The sequence below is a fragment of the Crocodylus porosus genome, unplaced genomic scaffold (genome assembly GCF_001723895.1).
Source record: "Crocodylus porosus isolate Cpor-Errol unplaced genomic scaffold, CroPor_comp1, whole genome shotgun sequence".
NCBI lineage: Eukaryota > Metazoa > Chordata > Crocodylia > Crocodylidae > Crocodylus > Crocodylus porosus.
Window position 1 is genome coordinate 24,439,698 of NW_017728912.1, and position 21,728 is coordinate 24,461,425.

Sequence of the window (21,728 nt, forward strand, 5' to 3'; positions counted from 1 at the left end):
ACATCTCAGGGCACTCTTCATATACTCTTGTGGTGCCCCTGGGTATCCCAGCCCCCTGGATGAGAAGCTGTCCTAGGTAGCGTAGTTGTGCAAACAGTGTTGCGTCTTCCTTTAGGTGAGAGGCAGACAACAGGGTGAACATACAACGACATAAATTCATAGATTGTAAGGTTGGAAGGGACCTCGGAAGTACGTCGGGTCCAGCCCGCTCTATCAAGCAGACAAGACAACTGGGGTCAATTGATCCCAGCAAGGTGACTGTCCAGTCTCCTTTTGAAGATGTCCAGGGTAGGCAATTGCACCACCCGTAGAGGGAACTTGTACCACAGTCTTGACACCTTAGCTGTGAAGACACTTTTCCTAATGTTGAGCCTAAAACTGTCTTCAAGGAGTCTGTGACTATGGAGTTTGTGACATGGGAGCAGGCAGGGCACAGGGAGCAAGGGACAGGGGTCTGGCCTCCTGCCCCCACTGCTGCTTTGGGGGATAAATTTAAGATACCTTCCCTCAAAAATTAAATTATTGGTTTAATGTAATTTCAGTAATGATTAGGTTAGTTAAGTTCAAGTAAGATTAATGGAAAAATAAGTGCTTATAAAATTATATTTTGGAATGGTGAGATTGTTCAGGAAGGCAGGTAGAAAAAGGCTGCTTGGCTCTGTGGTACAATTGAAAGAGGCCCTTTGGAGTGACTGAACCAAACCACTATCACTTGACCTAAAGGCATGACTTGTAGCAGTAGCAGCTGCCTCTCACCTCTTTTACTCCCTCTCCTGTTGCTTATCTTCTAGGTAGCAGTTTTGGCCCTGGGGCAGTTAGGGTCAGGACCACTGCCTCTGCTGGCCTCAGCCCAGGTACGAAGAAGCAGTGGCAGGAGCTCTGGGTCCTGAGAGGCCAGAGTTGGAGGTAACAAGGGTGGGATGACAAGTGGCTGGGGGAGAGGCTGCATCGTCTCCCAGATGCTTTTCCCTAAGCCACACATTGTGAGTCTCCCTTGTGCCTTCTCCACCCACTGCACAATCTCCCCTGTGTTCCCTTTGTTGTGTGAGCCACTTTGGCCTGGGTTACGTGGCAGTGGCTCAGCTCCAACTTTGGCCCTGAGCATGGAGCCAAAACTGGAACTAAGCTGCTACCTGCTCTAGGCTGGTCCTCAAATCTAAGGTCCTCATGGTGATTGGGAGGAGGGGGGGAACTCGTCTTGGATTCAAGTAAATATGGTAAGTGACAGATGTGATTTGTTTCAGTAGTGTTACCTTGTTGATCGGTAAAGGAAGGTCACACTTTTCAGCATGAGCGTTCAGCCTGTCTGCTTACAGGAACATCAGATTACTGCATTGATGTGGAAAAGCAAGCCAAATTTTAAATGGTGCAAGAGCTGAACCTGCCTTTTGTTCATCGCTGTAGCTGAAGGAAGTGAGTGAAGACACATGACAAGGTGTATCATGTAGTTAAACTAGGCCTGATTTGGGATGGGGATGCAGGAAGAAAGGGTAAGAACCGTTTGTCAGAGCGCATTAAGCATAGAGCAACTTTTGGTAAAGTAGACCTGGATTTTTGTGTCCCATAAAGGGGTGGGAAGATAAGCAGGAAGTTTTTATAAGGTGTTGGAAAGGGGAGGCGCAGATTGAGGTTATGGGACAAAAAGCTCAGTTTAGGGTGCCAGGGATTGGGAACCTATAGTCAAACTGCATAGTGTTACATATCATCTGTATTGCCACGTATCATGGTGATGAAGTGACCTCTGCAACCACTCTCTCATTTGAAGAAACTGACACGCAGGGATAGGCCTAACCCTGGAAAAGGGCAGGCTTGGAATAGAATATAGACTTTTGGGAAGGAAAGGGTAGTCTTGGATTTTTGTTTTTTGCTTGTGTGAACTTTGCTCTTGGAGGCATGGATTCATGTTGATCAGAAGACAGCCACCTCAGCATCCAAATGATGCTGAAGGTTGAGAGAGCCATACAAGGATGTACTGAGAAAAGGTTTATGTCATAATTACTTTTGCAGAAAAGCTTTAGCAAAAAGGTGAGTTTTGCATTTGATTTTTGATGCTGTACGGTTCAGTTATTTCTTTTGCTGGCGAGTTCCATAATCTAGGAGCTCAGTCTAGGAACAGACACTGAAGTATGTTCAAGCTGTCCATAATTTTTTAATCAAAAGTTGTAACTCTTTGACTATTCTTCTTGCTCTTCAAATTACTGGTATATTTTTCTTCGGGCTAATACAGTTTCCTAATACTGTCAGCTGAAGCCTGTCAGCAGACATTCTTTCAAACTTTGGTTCTCTGATCATTTCTGTAAGCACTTCATTCTGTTTGTCAAGGATATATCTCAACAGTTTCTTGAGGAAAAACTTCATATATTCTGCACAGGATTTATTTTCCAAGTATAATATAGTAGGGGATTTTGCTTAGTGATTGGAGGTGACTAGGATTTATAGTTGGTTCTGCAGTTTACCAAGTCATTTAACTTATATGAATAGATCTTACACACAAAATAGGTATAATTAAGTTTCACGAGAGTATTGTGGTATTTGTTAACTCGGTGCAAACTTCTCAAAGCCATTTATTTAGTTGTGTAGTCCCTCTGTACTTCAGAGAGAGTGCTGTCATCTTAAATGGAAGATAACTGGACTGCTGGAATGTTGTCAGTATCTTCAGTGTCTTAATGGCAGAAATTTTGATTAGCTGTGTAGCGGGTTTAGTACTATTAACATCAGAATTCAGTTTTAGGTTTATTTTTATCTATATAAATGAAAACTAGAAGAGTGTATGGTTAGTCCTGAACGTTTGACTGCTTTTATTTTGCTGTATACCTTCATGTGGCACCTCCTAAGCTCCTCATTTTAACATTTACATGGATGCTCCCTGACTTCATGGATAATAATGAGAACCTCTAGGAAATTCATGAATTTGCTGTATACTCCAGAAGCCAAGAGTCTAGACAGCAGATGGTGTGGAGAATATTAGTCTTCCAGGCTAGTCAAATTTCTTTATTGCCTAAGATAAGGATGAACCACAGCTATTCAAAAATAGACTCCCTTTGCTGAATAATGACTGCTATTCCATGTGAAAAGGAGGTGGCTAAGAAAACTGAATTGAAATTGAAACCTGTTTGAAGACCTAGTACCTCTGAATCACCTTATAAAGCATTTTGACAGCAATTATTGTACAATGTTTGTGGCACACCTGAAAAAGTGAAGATGAATTGACTTTATTGTTACCCTTAAACAGCTTCATCATCTGCCAGCTAACTTCAGCTGCCTGCAAAGCACTTGGATCTTAAGTTTATCATTCCATTGGAAGAGATGGTTTGGACTGGAGACCTTGAAAGAATGAGAAGATGTAGATACTTCATTACCTGTTGGAAAAATCTTACATTTATAAACTCTATATCCAAAATGGCCTCCTCAGGATTACCTGAGTTCACATACTGCTTCTCTTGTAGAAAAGCTTTGCCAGCTGCAGATGAACATTTAGGGTGTTAGTTGCTGGAAAGAATATAATATCCCAGGAAAGAAGCTCAGTCCATGTGTCTGCTACTTCTTGGACTTGCAAAGACACGGAGGCAAGGCTGGAGATTTATCTACTACCTGGGCAAATTTATGGGGCTGGCACTGAACCCAGGACACTGCTCCAGATATTTCATGAGAGTCAGACCTAGGAGCACAGGTGCTCTACCCTGAAGTGCTCCTGCTCCAGCCAAGCAGTCAGAATATCCATAAGCAAGATAAAGAGCAGAGGAGTTCCAAAGACAGACCCCATGAGGAGCTCCTCTAGAAGAGTGTCTCCTTGACATCATCCTCTCACCTAGATTTTATGGCTCCCTGCGTTTCCTGATAAATCTCATGAGCTCCAGAGTGCTGACAGTTTTGTCGCTTAAATGGCATTCTGGAAACTGAAGACCTTCTGTGACATGGAACACCGTCTTTGCATTGTTGGACTTTGCCCTGCTAAGTAAGTGACAAAACCAAGTTCCAATCTATGGCTGTCAGAGTACTTTCCCCAATTTCTCCCTCCTTCTTGGATGAACAATACTGGGAAAACTTCAGGGGTTTCCACGACCACCTGAAAAGAATGGTTGTGGCCATGTGCATCTCAGTGGACGAGGAGGAGGAACTGAGCCACAAACTAATGAATATCTTGCAGACTGTTTTTGTGCACAAGGTAATGCTGCACATAAATAAGGTATTCATGGGCTGTGCTAGACTGATCTGACAAACATTTGCAGCAGCAGTTGCTGCCATAGATAAGGTTGTTTTGTTTTTGTTTTGCTTTGTTTATATTATTTATGTCCCATTCCACCAGGAAGGGCGGAGTACAGGTGGTACTGTTGTCCCCTGTGGTGACATAGGTAAATGGGAAACATCTTTCCAAGTCAGAAATACACTAAAGGATGGTCAAATAGTTTTGATTTACTGGGCTGTAAAGCATACTCTTTGTGAGCTGGCAGTTTGGCATAGCTAATTACTAAGCTTTCATCCACATACAGCTTTTGGGTCTATGACAACTGGCCTGCTTTGCACAGAAGCTATCACCAGATGTCAGTGTAGTGTTTGCTTCCCTGGTTATGGAAGGTCAGATGGATACAAGCTGATTTTTAACAAACAGCCTTAAATGCAGTGGATATTGACATTGAGTGGGAAGATGCAGTAATACAGCATGCATCTTGGCCTCAGGGATCTGATTTTCCCACCGCAAATAGTAACTGCTGCATTTGAGGTAGTGGAATTGTTTCAAGATAGATGACATGCTTCACACTTCGAAGGACTCAAGTGACTCTCTGCTTCTTTAGGATATATTCCCACAGGCAGTATTCTAACCTTGCAAAAATGATCATAAAGTTGTCCTTCCAGCAGAGATCTCCAGAGCCATTCAAAAGAGATGACCGTGGTTTCTGAAGGAAAGACAACTGACTTTGACATCCCAATCATTCCAATGCTCTTTGAGATTGTCTAGAACTAGCCCTCTGGACCTGGGCCCATTGGCACGCAGTGTTTTCCAGGAACTGCCTGGCTCAGTTCAGGCATGCAGCCTTGCATTGCCACCAGTCAGTGGATCTGGACATTATCAAGGCTGAGTACTGTAACCATGGTGTCCTCAGCTTCACACTTTGGCATACTTCAGGGGTTCTTCTCCTGAGGTCCTTCAGCAAGAAGTTCTCTCACTTGTCTTACATCTTTTCACTATCAAGGAAGAGGATTTTACATCCATTACTGGTGAATTTTGAAAAGGAAGGTGAGTTGAAAAACCTGTCTTGGACTTCAGAAAGTTCAATGCTGTTATGTGCCACTGAAATTCATGGTGGTTGTGCTTTGATGAATCCTCTTAGAAAGATGGCCAAGTGCCATGAATCCATCTATAGGATGTGTATTTCCTCTTAACCATCATACAGTTGAATAGTAAGTACTTGAGACTTGTGGTAGGTCAGAATCATTATACAACCAGTATGAGGCCTTACCTTTCTGGATCTTGACTGTCCTGAAATATTCCCCTAAGTGCATGCAGCGGCAGCAGCATATTTAAGGAGAAGCAGTGTTTGGTGTAGTCCTTCCTGGATGAATAGAAGCCTTTTCCTCAAGTCTTTGTTTTACAAATGACATCCAATAACTTGTCCTAGAATCTGGGCCTAAAAGTAAGGTTAAAAAAAAGACTCCCATGTCATTCTTGAACATTTTTGGTTTTCTTATTTCTAGAATCTAAACAACATAATCCTGCAGCTAAAATCTGTACTTCTATCACAGTGAGCATTTGTCTCATCTTGCTAGGTCATATAGCTTTGTGTACCTTTGTGGTACTTCAGATCAGACCTCATCTTTGTTGTATGATAAAGTGACTACAAGTAGTGTACACACCAAGCAAAGTCATGTTCCTACCAGTCCAGGAAAGATCCTGAGAGTACTTGCGCTTTAGCCCCTGGGTGGCAAAGAAGGGGCAGTGACAAAAGGCTTGTTACAGAGGGATAACACATAAGGATGGACTCCAAGCATACGAGTGTGGCCCTAGTATGAAGGGTAGAGGCATAACATCAATTTACAAGGCTTATTGATCTTTCTGGTAATAATTCTGGTTTGAGGCTGGTCTGGGAAAATAATGGCAGACAGCATAACAGCTGTATTTTAATTCAACGAACAAGGTGAGCCAAATCTTTACTCATGTCAGGAAGCAAACAGCTTCTGAAACTGGATTATCAGGCACCAGATATTCCTCACTGCAGGACACTCGTTCTTTCAGCAGGTAGTACAGCTTGATCAACAACTTAAGCAGTTGCTTCAAGTCATGAATAGATTAAAAATTCCAACTTTTGCAGATGTTTTCATGGAGTAGAGCTAGTCCTAAGTGGATGTCTGTAACACAGAACAACAGCTGTCCATTTCCTTGTTTTCAGGGGAAGCCCATGCTTGTAATCCTTGTCTAGTACCTTCCTCATCCAGTGGGTAGGAGCTAGAGGATTTGTTTCATGTCTCTGATCTCTCATGCCTATAGTGCTCTCTGCAAGACCAAACAACTTGGTCAAACTGATCTGAATAGCTCTACCATGGCCAAGACATTCTGGTTCTTCGGTGTCTTGTGCCTCATTCATTCAACCAAAGATTTTACCTTTTCTTCTGGATCTGAAGTTGCTGTACCTCAAGCCACGTTGATTGTTGTTGAGTATAGGGTGTTCCTGGTCTTAACCTGCTTGAGGCAGTCTTAATTGACGGTAAAAGAACTGTTGAGACATAATTGCCTCACACAATGGGTAATACTGTCTGTCTTCTTGATCTGGAATATACAGCAGGACGTAGGTACTCAGACCCTAGAATAGTTTATGAGTTAAAATAGTGATCTAGCCTCAGATTTAGTCAAGTTTTACCTAATGCAGTTTTGGCATACTAGCCATTGATGCAGGACCAGGCCATGTGTTTTTCCACTCCATTATGTTAATGTTCTTGATTGGCCTAACTAAAGGGTTTCAACGTGTGAAAGACCCAATTTTGCCATAGGACCGTAACCAAGATCGCCACAATCTCACTGGGTTTTTGTTCAAACCAGCAGCATCAGACTTAGAATCATAGAAATTTAGGGTTGGAAGGGACCTCAGGAGGTCATCTAGTCTAACCCACTTCTCAAAGCAGGACCATTATCAACTAGATCATTCCAGCCAGGGCTTTGTCGAGGTGGGCCTTAAAAGCCTCAAAGGATGGAGATTCCACCACTTCATGTAATCTGTTCCAGTGCTTCACCACACTCCTAGTAAGAGAGGTTTTTCCTAATATGCAACCTAAACTTCCCTTGCTTCAACTTGAGATGATTGCTCCTTGTTCTGTCATCTGCCATCACTGAGAACAGTCTAGCGCCATCTTTGTAACCACCATTCAGGTAGTTGAAGACTGCTATCAAATCCTTCCTCAGTCTTGTCTTCTCCAGACAAGAGCCCAGTTCCCTCACACACTTCTCAGAAGTTATGTGCCCCAGCCCTGTAACCATTTTGGTTCCTCTCCACTGGACTGTCTCCAATTTTTCCACATCCTTTCTGCAGTAAGGGCCCAAAACTGGATACAGTACTCCAGATGTGACCTCACCAGTGCTAAATAGAAGGGAAGAATCACTTCCCTTGACTGGTTGGCAGCACTTCTACCAATGCAGCCCAGTATGCCATCAGCCTTCTTGGCAACAAGGGCGCACTGTTGACTTGCATCCTGCTTATTGTCCACTGAAACCCCAGGTCCTTTTCTGCAGTTGGTCCCAAACCTGCAGCAGTGCATGGGTTTCTTCCATCCTAAGTGCAGGACTTTGCACTTGTCCTTGTTGAACCTCATAAAGTTTCCTTTGGCCCAATCTTCCAATTTGTGTAGGCTCCTCTGAATCCTAACCCTACCCTCCAGTGTATCTAACTACTTCCCCCAGCTTGGTGTCATCCACAAACTTGCTGAGGGTGCACTCCTTCCTGTCTTTGAGATTGGTAATGAAGATATTCAACAAAACCAGCCCCAGGACTGACTCCTAGGGCACTCTACTTGATACTGGCTGCCAGCTAGATATTGAACCATTGATTTACTACCCTCTAAGCCCAAACCTCCAGCCAGCTTTCTATCCACCTTGCAGTCCATTCATCCAACCAGCCCATTCTTCCTTAACTTGTTTGCAAGAAAGTTGTGGTAGACTGTTTCAAGAGCCTTGCTAAAGTCAAGGTCTATAATGTCCACTGCTTTCTCTGCATACACAGAGCTAATCGTTTTATCATAGAAGGCAATCAGGTTGGTCGGGCATGATTTGCCTTGGTGAATTTATGCTGACTGTTCCTGATCGCTTTCTTCTCCAAGTGCTTAGAAATGGATTACTTGAGGACCTACCCCGGTGTGTAAACCACCCACCACTGTGCCCAGGTTCTCTCCTTTCCCGGCTTCCTGGGTATTGCTTAGTAACAGGGCTTCATCTCGAGCCTCTGTTACAAGCACTTTAGCCTCTTCCTTGTCATCTGTCACTAGGTTGCCTCCCCCACTCAGTAAGGGACCTAACGTTTCCCTGACCTTCCTCTTGTTGCTAATATACTTGTACCTTTTGTTTTCTTTCATGCCCTTTGCTAGCTGCAGATCCAATTGCACTTTTGCCTTCCTGATTTCATCTCCACATGCCCAAGCAATATCCTTATACTCCTCTCTAGTTATTTCTCTAAACTTCCACTTGTAAGATTTACTTTTTGTGTTTAAGCTAACTGCAGAGTTCTCTGCAAAGCCAAGCTGATCACCTGCCATATTTTTATTCTTCCTGCAGGTTGGGATGGTTTATTCCTGTGCCCTTAGTAAGGTTTCTTTAAAATACAACCAGCTGTCCTGGATTCCTTTCCCTGTCAGATTGGCCTCCCAGGGGATCCTGCCCATCAATTCTCTGCAGGAGTCAAAGTTTGCTTTTCTGAAGTCCAGCATCCATACTCTGCTGCTTTCCTTTTCTCCCTTTTATCAGGATCCTGAATTTAATCATCCTGTGGTCACTGCTGCCCAAATTGCCATCCACTTTCACACTCCCCATCCTTTCTTACATGTTGCAGTCTAGTTCCTGCTGCACTTATCAATGAAGATACTTGTCCCAAATCTTTCTGAAAAGTGTTTGTGGAGTTCCACTTGAATCATCAGATTCATCTTCCCGTATTCTTACCAAAATCACACATCTACAAGACTGAATTGTCTCTCCATGTGTTGAATGCTATAGTGGCCATGGCTTTTTAATTGCAAATGGAGGAGAGGGAGTCATGCAGCTAGCTAGGTTGTCTCCCAGACTTGGGATGTGTAGAGAGAATGAAGCCGCCTCTCTCTGGAGTCTCTTAGGTGGGTCTTCATCTGCATGAGGACATCTACTAGAGCAGTGGGGGCCAACCTTTTTGGCATGCATGATATATATTTCCTCAGTACCATTCCTACGTACCACTCTGATCCTCTTTGCCTGACTAATTGCTGCTCTGCTTTCTGCGTCTAGCCCTGCCCTCCTTTCCGATTTGCTGATTTGCTTTCTGTGCCCTGCCTTATCTGCTGCTGTGCTGCCTGTTCTCCGTGATTTGCCACATGCCACAAACAGAGGCTGCCTGTGCCATTTGTGGCACACATGCTGCAGGTTGGCCACCCTTGTATTAGAGTATACTCCACCAAAGCTGCTATATTAGCAGTCTTTCTACCCCAGATGTCTGCACAGTAGCCACCTAGAGTTCTCTTAGGTTTACTAGAAATCATTCTGTATCTGAAACTTCCAAGCTTTTAATATGGTCTCCTACAACATCCTTGCAGGCAAGCTAAGGAAGTATGGACTGGATGAATGGAATGTAAGGTGGATAGAAAACTGGCTGGAGCATCAGGCTCAGTGGGTAGTAATCAGTGGCTCAATGTCTAGTTGGCAGCCAGTATCAAGTGGAGTGCCGCAGGGGTCTGACCTGGGGCCAGTTTTGTTCAGCATTTTTGTCAGTGACCTGGAAGATGGCATTGAGTGCACCCTCACTAAGGTCATGCATGACACCAAGATAGGGGAGAAGTAGATGCACTAGGGGGTAGGGCTAGGATTCAGAGTGACCTAGACAAATTGGAGGATTGAGCCAAAAGAAATTTATGAGATTCAACAAGGACAAGTGCAAAGTCCTATACTTAGGACAGAACAATGCCATGCAGGTTGTGGGCTGACTTGCTGGGCAGCAGCTTTTCAGGAAAGGACCTGGGGGGTATAGTGGATGATAAGGTGAATATGAGCCAGCAGTGTCCCCTTGTTGCTAAAAAGGCTAACAGCATTGGTAAGTGTGTTGTCAGCAGGTCAAGGGAAGTGATTATTCCCCTCTATTCAGCACCGGTGAGGCCGCATCTGGAGTACTATGCTCAGTTTTGGGCCCTTCACTACAGAAAGGATGCGGACAAATTGGAGAGAGTTCAGCAGATGTCAGCCAAAATGGTGAAGGGGCTGGGGGTTGTGACTTATGAGGATAGGCTGAGGGAACTGGGCTTATTTAGTCTGGAGAAGAGAAGACTGAGAGGGGATTTAATAACAGTCTTCAACTACCTGAGGTGGGGTTCAAAAGAGGATGGAGCTGGGCTGTTTTCAGTGATGGCAAATGACAGCAAGGAGCAACTGTCTCAAGTTGCAGCAAGGGAAGTTTAGATTAGATATTAGGAAGAATTTTCTCACCAGGAGGGTAGTAAAACACCAGATCAGGTTACCTAGAGAGGTGGTGGAATCTCCATCCTTGGAGTTTTTCAAGACCTGGTTAGACAAAGCCTTGGCTGTGATGATCTAGTTGGGGATGGTTCTGCTTTGAGCAGGGGGTTGGACTAGATGACCACCTGGGGTCCCTTCCAACCCTAATTTTCTATGATTCTGTGATTATCTTGAGAGTTAATATTAATGCCCAGTATTTTACTAATTATACTGGAAAAAGTTTTTTCTTTAGCCTCTGGTTTATGCCAAGGAAAAGGAGTCTTATTTACTAAAAAATGGAGTGTAATCTGTTCTAAGCTTATAAAAATTCTCTCTATTGGATGAGAAAGGGCTGAAGGGAGAAAAATAGATGTACGTATCAAACACTTCTTGAAATTTCAGATACTTGATCTTTTTCACTGTTAGAAATATTTCTAATATATGCCAGTAGATGGAACTGTAAGCACAGATATTTGTTTAGACTAGTATCTGTATTTAAATAACAGGGTCTGTTTTTTTTTAAACTAATAAAATTAGAATAAAAATTAAGATTAAAATCTGAGCTGAAACGTGAACTCTAGACTTTTTGCGGGTACAACCTCAGATGGAGAAGGTTGGGCAGTACAGTCTATACTCTATACTGTTCATCTTGTTGTGCTTGTATATTACTACAGTTGCTCTGAAGATTGTCCACTCAAAGCCCTTTTTCTACACTAAGGCATAATAAAGGTAGCCAAGCTGAAACCTTTCCTGTACTTTACCTGAGTTTGCATGGGTTTGGATGATGTGCTCATGAAAAATCAGTGGCCCTGTCCTAAAATTGAGTATTCCTTACTTGTGTGTAATGTAGATGCCCAAATGCAGTTTTGCTTGTGAGGCTTAGTTCTGAACCACTACCATCTTTCTCCCTTAGTTCCAGGCCTCTTCTTAGCTATGTATGGTGAATCCAGTTGTGGTATGGAGTGCAAAAATAGGGTTGTGTGGTGACTAGTTAGAATATACCTTAAGATATTCATTATTGCAGTAATGGGGCCCCTATTCCCTTGGTTTTGTGAATGTCAGTCTCTTCATATTGTTTGTACATGATATTTGGTAGTTTTATTTCTATTGTTTAAAAAGTGGTAATAAATATTAAAGAAACTAGGCAAAAGTTTCTCTAATATGAATAAAATCATAGAACTTAATGTTTAAAGACCTGTTAGAAATCCATTTCCTGTCCCTGACATTATATAACTGTTCTCGTCAGCATTCTTTGAAGTACTTTCCATAACATAGTCTAACTGTCTGTAGTTACGGTTTCTGATTATGCTGTGGAAAAAATTATCTTGAGTATTCTGAAATACTAACTTGATGGCCCATGCACAACTCATTGCAGACTGTAGTATAAGCTCATGTTTTAAAGGCTATGTATAATGCTTGTCATTTGCACGATTCAACAACTTTATCTGATGTCATAATGTTTAAAACTGCCTTTTATATTTACTTGATAGTTGATAACGGTGCCTATTGAATAATGCTATATTCAGGTGATATTGGGCAAGTCTGCAGGTAGCCTTTTTTGCTTACCCATATGTCACTGGTTCAAATATACACCAGGCTAGTATTGAGCAGAATCAGTGGGTTATTTATTTATTTATTTATTGTTAGTGATTTGCCCAGTGCAAGAGGGAATGATGATAGTGGCTTGCTTCTTGCCATGCACATCCATATCAAAATTCCATAACTTTGACTAACTCAGTAGAAGAATCGAGGATTGAATGTACCTGGAGACTAAAATACTCTGTTCCTGGTCGAGGTGGTGCCTCCAGACCACCAGGTCCCAATGCGGTGCCTGCAGGCACCATGGCACCCCCCTGAAGTTTATTCAGGTGCCTGTGCACATTTTCATGATCAGTAAAAATCATTATTCCAACAAAAAAAAATATCATATTGGTGCCTGCTGCTTTTTCTTTTAAATTCAAATGTGCCTTTGGGCGTACAAATGTTGGGACCCCCTGCTCCAGACCATGAGCATGAATAAGACTGTGGCTGGACATTGTTGTGTTCTATTGTTCTGTCATAAGTTGTGCCCAGTCTTTTGCTAGAACAATGCTTTGAAGCTGTCAGATCAGCCCTTTTTAAGAAAGCTAATTGAGGGCGCTGAAAGCAAAATCCTAGTATGGTCTAATACAAGGGTCAGCAACCTATGGCCTGCCTATGTAGCTGTTGGATCCAGCCTGGGGAGCTGAAAGGATTTGGCAGCATTTTGGTGGCAGAGGGCTTTTCACATGCTGTGCAGCCAGATGGCATGGCAGCAGTAGGTCCCATCGCTGGCCCACCTCAGACCCAAGTTGGGTCATTTCAGCCCACAACTAAAAAATGTTGCTGAGCACTGATCTAACATAACTAATATGTAAAACCAACCTGATATTAATAGATGCAAATCACAGAAAACAGAAGTTCTCCAGATTACCCCCCTCCCCTTCTGCCCAAAGTTTTTTCTTAAATACATATCTGTGACTGCAGCTGAAGTTAGGTTTTTAAGATTCCAGCTCACATTAAAGCACATAAAACGTCAATTTTTCAAGAAGCCTTGGCTCCTGTTGGGGACAATATTAATTGCCAGGCACTGAGCTCTTTTGAAAATGTAGTCCAAACATAATATGCATTTTGACTTGCAACTTCTAATAAGGCTATTCTTATTTGGTAAACAAAGTATTTTGAGTCTTAAATAAAATGAAAACATTCCAGAATAAGCAAATTTCCATTCATTTGCTTATACATTCTTGTAACTTTTAAAGAAGCCGAAAACAGGAGTTGACCAAATGTGGCAAAGCACACGGTGTCAATAAGACAACATAATGCTTTAAGAGATGCCAATACAATTCCTTGTATTTTTCAAGTATACAATTGCATTAGAACAATCTGCACACAGCTTGAAATGGGCACTGTGGAAGCTGATAAGGAAAAATAGAATTAGGAGCTGTTTGCTTTCCTCATTTTCATAAGTGAGACCAGAAGAAGGCACTTTAGCACAAAGAAAATACTATTTCTTTTAGTCAAACTGTAAAGGATGTTCTGTCCATTATATACTGAATGCTGCTGTAATAAAGGCTGGTTGGTAGCAATTTTCAAAGTGGTGATTGAATGCAGTTAATAAATCTAATTATGTGTAGAATGTCACTTTTCCAATGCAGATACAGCTGTCATAATTGAATATACTCTAGTTTCTGTCTTCCTAGACTGGCACACATTCTTCAGAGCCACTCCCTCCTCCTAAATGTCAGAGTACTTTTACAGGTGTTCAGGAAATCAGCCTCAAATGCCAGGAGCTAAGTGATTCCAAATTTCAGTGAGAAATTTCTCTAGGATTTGAAAAACAAATTGATCCTTAGAGTCTGATTCTACTAAATAGAACTAAGATTTCATCATCAGTTAAGATACTTGCTGAATATACTAAATGTTAGACTTCCTGGGGCTTTATAGAAATTTCTTGCTTCCTGATGGTGGTATATTCTTTCTTATCTTATTTTTTTTTCTGCCATTAAATATTTCAAGGTATTTTCACATGATTTGGGTGGGAGGGTAGAATTAGTTTCCTTTCTTAAAAGAATGCCTAGACTAGAAAATTAGCTAGAAATAACATATTAAAAGTAAGTAAAGTTTAAAGTTAAGTACTTGAAAACTAGGAAACGTTGATTAAGCTTGGCCATGGTTTTCTGTTTCAGTTCCCTTGTGTGTTATGATACAGTCTTTAATTGCATATGACAGGTTAGTGTGTATCTATACATGTGTCTATCAAACTGCAGATTCTGTTTTGATTTGTGAATGCCATTTTAAAAAGAAACTGCTCTGTGCTTCCACTGTTGCCTTTTTGCTTTCATTTCAGGCTAGTTTGAATGGTATTAATAGAGTGCCAATCAGTCAAGGATTCTTAACTTAAAATTCACGTGTTGGCTCTCTGGCTTAGACAGAGATTATCTTGCTTCAAGCCAAGGGGTTGGACTAAATCAGTTGAGTCTGACCTTTTTGGCAGGTGTGCCATAATATGAGCAAGTCCTGCACCCTCCCTGGGTGCCATCCAGATCTGTTTCTCCTGCCTGATCTGTTACTCTGCTTTCTGTTCCATGCCCTGTGCTCCCTGCTTGATCTGCTGGTCTACTTTCCAATCCCTGCCCTATTTGCAGGTGTATTCCTTGCTCCCTTTTCCAATCTGCTGCATGCAAAGTTGGCAACCCCTGAACTAGATGAACTCTTGAAGGTACTGTCTAGTCCTAGCCATCCTAGATCTGTGCAAGGACAGTAGGAAAGTGATCTAGCTGCTGTCCTAGGAAACCAATTCATTTTGGTGGACGCAACTACACTTGATCCGAGCCCACAAGAGGCCGATCACCTGTTTCAGAAGGGGAGATGCTCAACAGGAGTGTGCAGCACCTGTTCTGTTCTACCGGTTACCTCTGGACAAGTTGGAAATTATACAAATGTAGCATATCTACCCTAACTCTAACCTTGCTTTATCCAATGCTGAAGTTGGACTAGTTTTGCTACTTGTGCATGTTTCTTGTCCACATGTAACTGTTAGAATGTAACAGCTGCTGTCTAGTTACGAGCCAGGATTCTCCCCTTCCATGGCTGTTTTGAAATGGCCCCAAATGTATGTGTGTCCAAATGTAAGCGTGTCCATATCCTGAGGAGACCTGCTTCCAGGGGAGGACTAAAATCAAAGAAGGTGCTTTTACCAGCCATTTCAATTGGTGAAGACCAGAATCTGAAGGTAGGTCTACAGGAAGAGGATTCTGGATTCTGTAGAAAGATATTGATCAAGTCCACCAGACTCTTGGATTTTAGTGGGCTCTGGAGGGACGATTCTATATGCAGTGTTACTCTTTGCTTAAACTGATTTGTTTAGAAATGCTTTGCAAAATATGTGCGCCCTGGCTTCCACCGTCATACAATTCCTAAAGAAGCATACAGCAATCCAGAGGGACCATAACTTTGGGACTGTAGAAATGCACAGGAACCTACTAGGAAGCATAAGGGAGTCACCACCACTCACAGGTGTATTGTGAGGGACTTGGACTGGCTGATGGACAGTCCATCTGTATCTGACAGTAGGCTTAGACACTTAAAGCAAAGGCAGTGCCTCAAACTCTTTGAGACCCAGCAAGCCAAGAATATATATGATCTGGTTTGGTGACCTAGAGGGGTAGCCAAGAGGAGCTTTTGTAACAGCACAATCATATTCTGTTTGTTCTATGAAACTCCTGTTTTGTTCCATTTACAGAAGAGCAGTGAACCAAAGGTATCAAATGTTGTAAGAAGGTGTCTAAGGCATTGATCTTGGATCCAAGGTTCAATCCCTGTTTTTGACACAGGCCTTCTATGTGATATTGAGCAAAACTGTTGCATGTTTACACAAAAATGACCCAATTTAAAATTTCATAGCAAAGCGATTTAGTCATTTTCTAACTTGAATGCTGGAGTCTGCAACCTTAATGCTTTCTAGCATAATTTTCATATGCTATAATTAGTGTAGATTATATGCATAGATTGACTAAACAGTTATGGATCATTTTGTTTGTTTATTCAGAGTATGCAAGGAAAATCTATGTTGAAATTGCAATCTTAGTAGAGAAGGATTTAAGCAAAAATACTGTTTCAAAAGCATGTAAAATTTGTTTTGTAATAAAAGGTCAGAAACTTAAAGGATCTTAGAAAGAGTAGTCTGATGAAATACTTCTCACCAGTCAAATGATTCTCTTTTTTGGAACTGAGTAGTTAGGATTTAGAAATCATCCAAATCAGAATGGTTCATTGCTTTCAATAACTGGCAGAAAATTGAACAAGAGAAAAAGAAATTATTCTTGTGCAATATGTTTAGGCCAGTCTGGCTAGGGGTTACTTGACCCTACAAGGTATGGGGAATCCTTTATTCCTAGTGATGTTTGGTACTCAGTGCATTGCATGATCGGCCATTAAGAGGAGAGAGACTGTTTTGGGATTCAGGGAAGTTAACCTCATTCATTGCCTTCATTGACAATCACCATCATACACTTTGGTTCATTTTGACTTCCTGATACTTTGAAGGATCTGCTGAAATATAACACACTTGAACACTTGATGCCTAAAATGTTAGGTTTTCACTTTGAATGGAAACATTGTCAGGAATTGTCAACTAGTTGTACAGTAAGAAGTTGTGCTAACTTCCAAAGAATGCAGAAAATGGTTTGCTTTGAGTCTTCAAATGTGTCATCAAATTAAACTTTATCCACAGAAGTGAAAGAGAAGAACACAGTCTGATTGTTCAAGTAAAATGTTTCAGTGCTATTGACATCAGAACACAGTGCTGGTGATACTTTTATATCTGTTTTGGCCTTTCTATTCCAGCTTTTTAGTAGCTTAACATCAGATTTGTTTTAAGAGCAGTGAATCCTCATATTATTAATGCCAAGTTTTTTGGGGGGGAGATTTTGCTGTAAAAGTGATGAAAAGAAAGGCCCTGAGCTTGATAAATCCATGTGCTCCCTTTATGCTAATACCTTTGCTGTAGCACAAAATGGACAATTTAAAGAAACAAAAGCTAATTACAGAAAAGTTTTGATTTGAACTTCAAATTTTATTGCTGACACGAAGGGGTTCCTCTTGGGCATAGTAGTCTGTACAGTGAAGAAACCAAGATCCCTTTCGTATATCCCAATAAGTGCCAAGTCAGCTCTGGGGCTAATTAATCAAAACAAATTTACAATTAAGCCCATGAAGAAGAAATAATTACGCAGCCTGGTAGGGAAAAGTGCTGAAGGAAGGACAAACCTGAAGAGGAAAGTATGAGGCTCTTGGTACTGGCCCATGTAGGACAATTAAGGGATAATTGCAGAGGTCATGCTGCACCCAGCAAATGCACCCTCAGTATTATTATAGCTGATTTTTTTTAATATTAGTAAATGCAAACATTTGCTTTTTGAGTTACTAAGGGTTTTGTCATGCACTTATGAAAATTCATAGCTAAGGCGCAGTGGTGTTTGTGGGAATAAATTAATACCCATCTGTCATAGCTGAACAATATTTTAGCTTGTAAGTGAGGCACAGTGTATTTTAAAGGGCAGAATAGCATTGCAATTGAATGCTTGCTTTACTCTTATAATTTACTACTTGTCTTTCTCTTGCTTCGGTTTTGACTCTGAATCTCCTTGAAATTCATACCTACATCCTGGTGATGCCTTAAATAAAATAAATTAAGTGGATTATCTAATCAGAATTTAGACTAGCAATTGTATTATTCTCTCTGATTTAGTCCTCTTTCCCAATAAAATAATCAACTTGGTCATTAAATGGCCTCAGCTGCCCACACACTCCAAATACAAAATGAAGGACATGGTAAACCTGACAGAAAATGAAAAATACAACTTAATTAAATTTGTTCTAAACAATAATGTAATTTGCCCTTCTCTTTTCCTCAAAATAATAATCCAATTCTGGCCCTGTAAATTATCCACTAGAGGATCTGATTTATTGCCTCAAAATATGGAAGGGGAAGTGTTATTATTTAAATAAATGCAATGCCACAGTGCGAGGCTTAATTGTAAATCTCTTGGATTTGATCAGTCTAATTTATGTGTTGTATTCTGCTTTGCAATAATAAACGGAGGTCCTGATCCTGCAAACACTAAATAACATATCCACAGTATTATGAACATAAATAAAATAGCTCCACTGACCGAAGTGGAAGCGCTAAAGGTAACTTTGTTCATAAACGTTCGAGGGCTTCAGATCCAGCCCAGCTCCTAGGTCATATATGGGCACTAAAAAAAAAAGAGAGACAACCAGCTCAAATACCACCACTCTTAATATATTAGTAATAATTTAGTTTTCAGAATATATTCCCAAATGATAACACCATCCCAGCGTGCCCCTTAAATATATTTATAAATACCAACACATAAAAATTTGATTAGGTGCTTGATAGAGTCCACCAGTGCTTTGCATCTTTCCACAGCATGAATTATTCCCAACTGGAACCTGCAAAGTTAATGCGTCTTTACACTGTACAAAACATTAGCATCCTGTCCACCCCAGCAGAAGAATGTTAATACTCATTGTTAAGGAGGCAGCTCCCACACCCCCCATAACTAGGGGTCTTCTGAACTCGAGGCAGCTCCTGGCTGATTTTGTAGGCAGACTGCAGGCTGGGCAGCCAAATGGCAGAGTGTGTTGGGACCCCCATGCCTGTGGCTGATGGGCCCCAGTGGTGCCACCCCTTGCTGCTCATTGGCTGCAAGTGCTGTTCATCATGCCCCATCTTCCTTCATCACTGATTGGCTCTGAGGGCTGCCTGTTATGTGGCCCCACCCCTTACTGCCAATAGGTGCTGATGGGCGGGGCCTTACAACAGCCCACTAGTCAGTGGTGAGGGGCTGGGTGGCAAATACCTTGCTGTGCCAGCATCCCCACCACTCCCTCCCTCCTGCCAGAAGAAGCCAGCATTTTATATTCACTGAGTTTTCCAGGGAGCCCACCAAAAACACAGACCCCACACTTCTTTGCAGGGCCTGCCTGAAATTGCAGTTTCCATGAAAATTGCAAAATTGCAATTTTGGTAGGTCTCTACCCATAACCTGTCCTCTTTAATATTGTCTCTGAGGCAAAATTCTGTGCATAGTTAACATAGCATTTCTTATCTCTGCCTCAAGATTTGTGTCTAGTACTTTGAGAGTTGGTCAAATGGCTAAAAGAATTCCCTGATTTGGAGTTACACATAGTGGTAAAAGCATCCCGTGGTACTCCCAGTTCCTCACTGAATTCCTGGAGGAACAGAACATTTGCTTCCTAGTTCCATAGGTGTTTCAATGAAACTTCTCATATCTTGGAAGTGCACTTTGAGCCAAGGCCATTGTTTATTCATTTTTTTCTCCTGAAACCTTTATTGCCGGTGCAAGTGAATTTATCTCTCCTCTCTTCTGAGGTTGTGAAGATAGGATGTAGTTAAGGGTATCTGGTGGGGGACAACCACCAGCTTTGTATTTCTCTTGGCACCTCAACACACATCCCCTTCCAGCTCCTTCATACCCCTGCTGGAAGTGGCATGGCTGAGAGGATGAGGAAACTCATAATAGGAGGGCTGGATGCAGCCTTCTGAGGGCAGGAGAGCTTTGGAGTTCCTGCTTTCCATGAGGAAAGCTGACTTAGCTGATATAAGGAAGTGAGGTTTTGCAAGAATGGCAGGAAAGAGAAGCCTTGTGAGTGCCTTCTCATCTGGGCGCTCACAGCTTCCTGCCCAGGGGGTTCTTTTTAGGGTGGAAAATATTATGGCTCTTGCCTTTTTTTCTTGCTCCTGTTGAAAATAAAAGTCCTAAGCCTCTTTCTACTGTTCCCTACTTTGTTTCATAATTGGAATAGGAGCTGGTAAACAATAAACTTCAAGAGGGTATGGGAGGAGAAGGGTTACGCTGGGGAGGAGAATTGGAAATGGGCTGCATTTCGAAAGTGGGGAGGGAGGACAGCAAAACATCTGGCTGTGGAATTTCGAGAGGTTCTAGAATCAGCTTTATCCAGAAGCCATGATGAGGAGAGAGTCTGCACAAGGTAATGATCTTCTAAGAATTCCCACTCAGTTAAAGGAAGGAGCCCGAACCTTCTTGACATCTAAATCATTATTGACAAGTAAAGCATTTGACTGGTTCCCAGGCCATCGTGTCCTCTCTATATCCTCCAGGGCCCTCCCCTTGGAGCACTGTATGTTAGAGGGCTGGAACATTCTTTACAGTCTTCAAAATGGTTGTCACCTCAGAAGTTAAATTTGGGTAATGTAATTTGTTGAAGGAGTCTTAATATAACATGTTCATGTGTGTCCCACTCTTTTGTCTTAGCCTCAAGGATATGGATCATACGTAACTTTTTTCACACTTCGTTGGTTTGTACACAATCATTATACAAAATTCTATTGTTACCATTTTTTAGAAGAGCTGTTTGAAAACTTTATAAAAATAAAGAATTCCTTCATTCCAATTTAAACTCCTTTTGAAACAAAATCCTGTTTCAGGAGGAATTTAAATTGACCCTTTGTTAGCTTTTTGCAATACTTTGAATCAGTAATAGTGAAAATTTATGCTTTTCAAAATTGTATATTAAAGGAAAATGATTTTGGCCAATGAGAAATATTCCAATAACATTTTAAATGTAAAAACTTTTTTGTGAAAAATGAATTTTCACTTTTTTTTCCAAGTTTTCCTTTTATAAAAACCTTTTACAAATATTACATAGGAAAAATGACAAGCAGTTATAAACTTCTCTGAGCTATATAGTCCAAGGAAAACCTAACAGAAATTAAAGAAAAGGAGAGTTAAATTCATCTTCCTGCCCTAGGATATACCATATTATTGGAGGAAGCTTTCTGAGTTTCTTTGGGGGTCTGCACACATGGCTTCTATTTTGTATGGTACATTGCAACCCAGTGCACTGATTTGAAGAACCAAAATATCTATTACATTTTGAATTCTTATAGTTTGGTGTTAGTTCTCCTGTTGGATTCTAGATCTCAGCAGACAAAGTCCAGTAATTTTCTCCCCTCTGAGCAAAAAAGGACCTTTAAAGCATCAGCATGTTACATTAGTTGTTTTGTTGGACTCACAAATTTAATTCCCACAGACTCCTTCCAGTTGTCAACTTGCTCTTTCCTACTAATTTTCAGAGCAACCTGTCTACTCAAGCAGACATTAGACTAGCTTTAAAGTTTTGTATTCTCACAACTGAGATTTACAGCTTGCCTGCCTATCCCCACTTAATTGGCTATTCTTCTAGAACTATGTGTATTAAAATATGCTTTTAGTATTGTTATAAAGATATGTATGTCTCTTAAACTGTGTTCATTTTTCAGTGCACAATGTATCCTTTTTTCAAACTTCCTATAATTTCACATCAGCAGAATAAAGTATCAAAAAAGTAACATTTACAGATAAAATACAGTATCAAGACCAGGAGTCATTTTTGTACCGCTAACTGATAGTGGGAAGTATGTAGTCTTATACCTGTCAAAACAATGGGTTTGGTGGATTCCGTATTTCATTAGACTGATACACTCTTACTTTGCTTTTTTTTTTTTTTT

The 21,728-nt window shown here is 41.3% G+C and overlaps 1 protein-coding gene across 3 annotated transcripts in view; it reads left to right on the forward strand.

Annotated features, from left to right (window-relative positions):
• CENPC (centromere protein C) overlaps window positions 1-21,728 on the forward strand; it is a 70,202-nt gene that overhangs the window by 48,004 nt on the left and 470 nt on the right. The window lies entirely within an intron of this gene.